Source organism: Bombus pascuorum, chromosome 1, assembly GCF_905332965.1.
Source record: "Bombus pascuorum chromosome 1, iyBomPasc1.1, whole genome shotgun sequence".
Taxonomy (NCBI): Eukaryota; Metazoa; Arthropoda; class Insecta; order Hymenoptera; family Apidae; genus Bombus; species Bombus pascuorum.
In genome coordinates this window covers 27600355-27608220 of record NC_083488.1, presented here as the reverse complement: position 1 = coordinate 27608220, position 7866 = coordinate 27600355, and the positions used below count along the sequence as shown (strand labels likewise).

At 29.9% G+C, this 7866-nt stretch overlaps 1 long non-coding RNA gene across 2 annotated transcripts; it reads left to right on the top strand.

The window, feature by feature from the left end:
- Window positions 1-3081: 3081 nt before the first annotated feature.
- LOC132909007 (uncharacterized) lies at window positions 3082-5980 on the top strand. 2 transcript variants are annotated; one of them, XR_009658475.1, is made up of 5 exons: window positions 3082-3587; window positions 3694-3843; window positions 3909-4042; window positions 4209-4313; window positions 5368-5980. It is a non-coding gene; the product is annotated as an uncharacterized LOC132909007 (long non-coding RNA). The 2 variants fall into 2 exon arrangements; XR_009658474.1 differs by having other exon boundaries at window positions 3909-4313.
- The last annotated feature ends 1886 nt before the right edge of the window (window positions 5981-7866 follow it).

Below are 7866 nucleotides of genomic sequence, written 5' to 3'. Positions count from 1 at the left end.
GTAGTGACCAATTGGATAGTTCACAGTTACAGTCCATTGTATACTTCTTATTATTTCTTATGATGTATGCTCTTCATTTGTACATTCGTAATCAATTGTAACCAATATGAATATAAGATATTAATCCTTATTATGTATTACCACATGGTTGCATAGAATGAGATTTTCGTTCAAATGATTACTGCAGATTCTTCTGAAAGTAGTTCAGTGTTTTAGATACATTTGATATTTACAATATGCATAGCTGTTTTATTGCTCATATGCATTTAATGCTATAGGATATTCAATGATATATATGTGTATGTATGTATAGTTTCGTTTAAATCCGGAATCCGGCGCAGATGAGTTGCGCTCCTCATCGTTTCTTGATTGTGTCATTGAGGTTAAAATAAATTCGTTTAGGATTAGTTTTTGAATGAATTTACGAAGTGATGATGTCAACCGTTCTTGTGTATTCAACACATAGTAATAATCATTCATTGTGTACCTATTTATTCTTTGAACTTCGGACTCCGGACTGGATTTTGGACCTGTATTTACCGGTACTGATGTCCTCCTTTGTATAATTGAATATTGAACTGAATATGTATTTTACACACTTTCTTAGTTTCTTTATTTATTTCGTATATTATAACGGGCTTTATAATTTTTGAAACTAATGTAATCTTTAATACGTTTCGTGCCACCTATAAGTATACACCACCGATAATATTCTTGTTTTAAATTATATAATACATATTATCATAATGTGTGCAACTAGTGGTACACGCTAAGTAGAAATTCGCGTGAAAGTATTGTACGGAACGTATTTATAATTGTTTGCTGGACTACGTACAAACAGTTGATCTAATATTAAAATGTCAGTGATAACAATTTACCAATTTTGCTATAATAAAAAGATTAAGTAATATATTAATAGAGAAAGATGGATAACAATATTTTAGACACAGTAATTTATTTATCCATATATCTCTTATGTTTTTTATGCATTGTTACATATTATCATTCATATTTGTAAAGTTTGATGCAAGATAATTCCTAACCTTTAACCTTATCTAAAAAAAAATTTTCTAATTTGAAACTTAAGAGGTAAAATTATGTAATTAGTGAATTCTAAGGAATTACTATTAAATTTAACCTCATTAATAATACTCTTCTTGAATTCGAATTCATATATAATTTATTTAAAGTTCGTGCCGCGTAATAAAAATTGTGCTGATTCGATAAATCAGCTCACATGGAAACATAAGGTTATCTACGTTTTTCGTATCACGTAAGCTTAATGGATATAGAAAATACATATTATGACGTCAAAGAACGAAAGCAAAGAAATCACATTTGACAAATAATTGTTCGCAAATATGTATTCACTCGTAAAATTAATTAACGCATATCCGCTTCCTGATTAGTCGTCCTTTAGACCTCGCTTTTTTCTATTTCGGCTCTGATTGGTTGTTCGAACTCGACACGATTTCTACGATAATTGGCACATTTCAGAGAACACCATGCTTTTTATTCCACGGGAAACTATGTGGCAAGAAGTTTACTGTATGATAGTTTAAAAATCAGGAAACACAATGGCAGTCATAACATCAGGAAAAAAGCTGATAGGTACTTTTATTTCTTATAGACTTAAATAAAAATTACAGAATTAATTGTTTTTGAATGTAAAAGTTTAAACATTAAGGACATTTTAGATTTCAAGCTTTCGCGATGATAAATTGTACTTGCACTTGTAATTTGAACTTGCACTTTGCGTCGTCATTTCATAGATATAACAGTCTACTTCTTCAGGGCAGACCTCTTTGGGTTCAAGCGTAAAATAGACACGATTGTTCTCACGAAACCAATAACATGAAATGAGGGACATGTTGCTAATTTTCAGTTTAACCCATTAACGATCAAGCAGTGAAATAATGTATAAAAATTAGGTAAATACAATATTACTGAAAAATGTAAATGGTTTATGTATTGTTAATATGTGGAATAATGAATACTCTACAGAAGCCCATTGCATAAATAAAAGACACAAAAAGAAATTCCCATGATTTAAAAAAGAATAGTGCATCATATTGTCACAAATATTTAAATAGTATCTCGATGGAAGAAAAAATAGTTACGGAAAAGATATCAAGGAGAGAAAGGATTATAAATGAAATGAGTTAGACGATTACACAAAATAAAATAATTCATGTATTGTAAAGTTAGAATGTTAAAAAGTGATTCAAATCGATAGAAGTCGGATTTACATTCAACAAAAGGAGCTAGCATCTCTCACAAAGAAAAATTAGGGATTACATTACGCTTTCTCGAACTATATGTATGTAAAAGCTTGCCGTATACTGATAGCTATATTGTATACAGTTATATTAGATGTCTCTAATGAGATTCTGTTCTTGTCCGATTGAATTGTATTCCGTTGAGTTTCAACGTATTCCGTTCCGATTGAATTGCAACATCTTGCTAACAAAAGGAGTTCCTTTGAAAAGATAGACATATAAATTTAAAAGTTCCAAAATTTACAACATTGAAAACTCAATGAATTATTTTAGCTGATTGCGCTGGATGATGTACCTCATATGTAATTCGCCATTTTTCTTAAGTTATAATGAACGATACTCGCGTAAAAAGAACATAATCTAACTAACTAAATTGTTGTCTTGAAAATCAACCCGTCAAAATAAAGTACACATATACAATATGTGTATTTGAATGTGTACAATAAAATGAAAATAAGTTTTATTAAAGATAGTTTTATTAGAGATAGAAAATTTATGTGTTATTTTAGTAGATTTTGTTAATTAGTAGATTGTGAGCAATTTATGTTTATAATGAAGGAAGAATATAAATTTTTATTAGAGAGCAACGATAACATTGCATCTGTGGTAGAGAAAGTGCTCACGAATCTATAGCATGTCCCGCTCGGTGATTTGTGCATATGTCAGAGAAATTACATAGCAGCGATGTTGAAAGATATTTCACATTAATATTATTCCAGTAGCACACATTTAACATTTCTTGATTATTTAAGTTTTCATAAGTTATTATTAGTTTTTTTTTATAATATATTAAATAATGTTAAATTGAACTAAGATTATTTAAAATAAAAGGTTAATAGACTTATGTGTGCAAGGTTTCGAATTTTCAAATTTAAAAATTGTTTAACTTTCAAATTTTCAAAGTTCTAAGCCTTTTTATTTCTAAATTTACATTGTTTAAGACTATAGAAAGAAAACACGCCTCTCCAATGAAAGTTCCTCAAGTACACCACGTAGCTTTTTAACTTTTTCTAGCAATAATCGCACAAACCTTACATGGCTCTGGAACAGACGCATTTACTTATACCTGAAACAATATATTCTGTTACATCGACATCTTATAGAATGTTACAAAACGCCGAAGCATTCAAGCATAAAAGAAATGCTGCACTCTTAATAATTAATAGCGACAGTGAGGCGCACGAAAACATTCTTAAATTATCGCTAGAACGAATAGGAAACTATAGTAGTTGTCTTTTTGCGGGCAACGAGATTTCACCACAGACGCGTTACCGATAAACCAATGCAACTTCTGGCTACGAGTACTAGGTATGTATAAAAATATCGACGCCAGCTGACGGCGTTGATATTTCCATGAGAATGAAAAATATAGAAACGTGTATAGGTGTTTAAACGTGTGACTTTTATGTTTGAGGAGAGAAGCGTAAATGGGACAAGCTCAACGGTCACACAACCGTGACTTTCTAGCCATGTTGCGTCGTTGAGACTTTTTGTCGTGTAACCAGTCGCTGTTTGTGCTTCCGCCTACACCATTGCTTAAAATGTGTTTCCTAGGGAAAATTGAGTAAATATATTGTTTGGAGCAAATTTGTTTTACACAACTATTTAGATTAACGTGATATGTTTGAGGAGACTTGTATGTATGATTTTGGAGTGGTTATTGTCATTCAAATTGGTTGATACTTCTAAGAATTTCATATTCATAAATTTGGTTTGAACACAGAAAATTTTTACTTTTACAAATGCTACATTTATATTTGTAGGTTTGTATGGAATTAAATTTTAGATATATAATGTGACGACTATATAAATGTTCTAAATTGTATCTGAATTATTATGCAGATATTTTAAATTGTATAAATTTATGCAAAAGTGTTAACTCTAAATTTCTAAATTAGTAGATCTCAAAATAAAAGATTATTCTTGCAGTTAACGGAAGAATCTATTCAAGATGGTTCGCGCAGACTGTTTCGTTCCACTAACTCACAATCAATTTGATTGGATTTCTTCAACTGAAGTCACTTAACGCTTAAGGTAATAAACTCTTGATTACCTACGTCGTTTGTACGTGGTGGACATGAGAAAGCGCAGTTCCGATGCAAGGTTTATAAATCTTATAGCTAATGTTTATAACTTAAAAAAAAAAACAAAAATCTCTATTCCTTTCAAATGAATTTCAATGTATTGAATGATGAAGTTATTTACAAGTTTACTGCAAACTTATTCGTTTAAATTTACCTTCAATACGGCTGACGTTATTCTCAACAGTTTGATGTAAGAGAGAAAATAATTTATCGGATACAGCACGACAATGATCCGCATACATAGTAAGTAAGCATGAGATAGTTATTAAAAATTTGGATCCGAATCCATACGGATTTATATACATGCGATACAGCTTTATTATTAGATCAATAACTATTCCAATTGGCTAAAAAACTGGAAAATAATAAAGTTTAGTTATTCAAAATCGATAGGAAGGATAATAATTGTGGAGCGAATGACTTGATATTATGCTACCTGTGAAGGTTCCACAGAAAGAGAGCTTTTAACATCAATCAACGTATAGTGTTCCCTAGATGATGTGCGGAAATGACCGATGATTTTTGTTTGTCAACGATAGTTGTTCACGTCACGAAACACGACTTTCAAATAGTTTCTAGGAAATTATATGTATATTATGTTCCTTTTATGTAGGTTATTGACTCCCTTGCTGTTAAGTGTAATTTTCTATATAGGCGATGGTTTTTGCTCTGTAATTTTTTATGGCCACGGATTATTTTCTTGTATGAAATTTAATATAAATCGCTTCGTTATTCCAAAAATTTGATTATTCTATTGTCTCGAATCTGCGTTATTTCGAATATTCGAAATATGTAATGCTTCATTATCTAAATTTTTATTAATAACAGTATAGGTATAATTTCGGAATTATTTAAATACATTAAATATTATTAAATAATATTATTTATCTATACATCTTTATACAAAATTATTACAATTACTTCGTGCAATTGCTACTATACTTCTCACAAATTTTCACTATGTTCTTATCTCTACGGGATACTAATATTAAGTTAAATTACAGAGATCATGTAATTGACTGGGATACATCGTTTAAGCTTAGTTTACATTCGAACGATAGATCAAGTTAAATCGAATCACGGAAAGAAATCAGGGAAAAGTGGACGAGAGGAAGACTCATCGAGGTCACTGATCGAGGTCAAGTTTTAGACTACTATAATGTCTAATCGTGGAGCATGTGGATGCTGGTGTCGTTGCCTTCTCGCAAATGTCATATACCGGAGAAGGGGAAATTCCATGGAAAAGTTAGAATATCGGAATCTCGGGCTCCTCTTTGACTCTTTGAATTTTTCAATCTTTCAAATTTCCAAATTTTCGAATTTTCAAAATTTCAAATTTCCGAATTCTTAAACTTTCAAATTTCCAAATTTCCGAATTTTTAAGTTTTTCAATTTCTCAATTTTCAACTTTTCGAATTTTTTAATTCCTAAAATTAAAAATCTTTAGCTTATCAAATAAAATATGCATTACCCGATTCGTTAACATTAAGTTCCCATAGTTTCCAAAACTTCTAAAACATTCGTCTTCAACAAAAATGCCTAAAACTCAGTATTTTTAATTTTATCTAACATTAATATGTGATATCGATGTGTATGATAATGACAATTATGCAAACTTTACATGTTCCTGCATTACAAAGTCATATTTTACATCACTGTGATGTCTAGTACCGTTGTCTTCTTATAACAGTCAGTTTCTGGGGAAGTGGGAATTCCAGAGAGAAGTCAAGAGATTGGAATCTCAGGCTCTCTTCTGACGTCTGTTTAGTAGTACCACTCACTCTCTCTTCTTTTTTCTTTTCCTTCTCTTGGCTATACTGGTATACATATATTTTACATCTTATCTGAGCTTAAAGGCAAGTTGTTCAATTCAGAAACCTGTCTGCAACAGCATTCTAGTTTACCACTGGGAACTCCCTTGATCTAATTTTGTTTAGGCTTATGAACAACTTATTGAGACTTACGGAAATGTAGAAAGGTGCTCTAATGGGATATGAGCATCTTGAATAATGGATTGAGTTTTTATATTGCCTGAACGGAATTGAAATTATGTGAAGGAGAGATATTAGTTCATATACTAATTAAACAATTTATAAAAAATGAATAAAAATGTTACAAGGAGAACAATAACTTTTTGACAAAATTGGTAAATTTTGATTTATATATCGAAGAGATTTGAATTTTATTTGATTTGACATAATGAATTTTGTGGATTAAAAGAATTCTTCTTTATTTGCATAATGTCGAATTTTATTAGTTGTTAATATAATCAATTACTTACATTCTCTATCGTTGAAAAGAGAATTACTATAATCTAATCGCAATCAACAAACTGATACGTAAATTTTCATTGTTTGATTTATACAAACAATGAAATTACGTAATATTAGATATGGATTTTATCTTTATTTACCAATCAATTTATCGATTTAGAGATTTATAGATAATAAATAAGAAGTAACTTATATATGTACTAGCATGAATATATTTGACAATAATAAATTAATTGTGATTTGTTCCTAACTGAATTCTTAATAAATCTTAAATAAATGAAAAAATTTTTTAAATTTCACATTTTTTTGCAAACAATTCTTAATTGCGCCATCACCGCCCTCTATGATTGTGTACTCTAATCAGATACCATAGGCATAGAAACATATGCATATGCATTGGTAAATAGGAATAAAACTGAAAAATCCGTTAATTCAGTCTTCTTCATCTATGCATTTAATTAGAGACAAAGTATATAAAATGACGCACGAAATAATTTACACATATAAATGCTTTATATAAATATATGTATTATATGTGTCATATGAAATATCATGAAATTTCATTAGAGCTGTATTTGAGATCTTACTATGTTGTTATGTTAAAGACTTGTCATGTTTATGATATTATTATATATGTACCATTCATTCTATTATTCTTTTCTACTTTTAATAGAACTTGTATACAAATCTGTTGAAACACCCTGTATGTATAAGAAGAAATAACATGTGACAGCGCTTTAGTACACATCACTACAAGATTCACATCACATACGTATGTAGAATTGTCACAATATCTCGCTTAAGCATGATCATACAAATCCGTCCTTTGATCTGACCTCCACTGTGTCTACATCTAGGCATGAACTTGTTCGAAAGCCATAGTGATAAGTTCATGAAGGTAGGTCTCGGATGATTAAAACCTTTCATCTTTCCTCCTTTGTCTTTCTTCCTTTTTTTTTTTTTTTTTTTTTTTTTTTACAGCGTTACAAAATAGTTTCGTAAAACAAATTTTCATATCAAAAAACAGTGGTGCTCAAGTCACTTGATAAATTTGGAAATCCATAAGTATCAATTGTTAAATTAAAATGAGATAAAAGGAAAATGAAGAAAAGATAAGATAAAAGAAAGTTGATACTGTGGTCGCCTATTTTCTTATGGAATTTTTTGCTCTTTTGTAAAAATCTTGCTTTCATATCAGTACAATGTCTAATCTAATCATCATTGTATCGA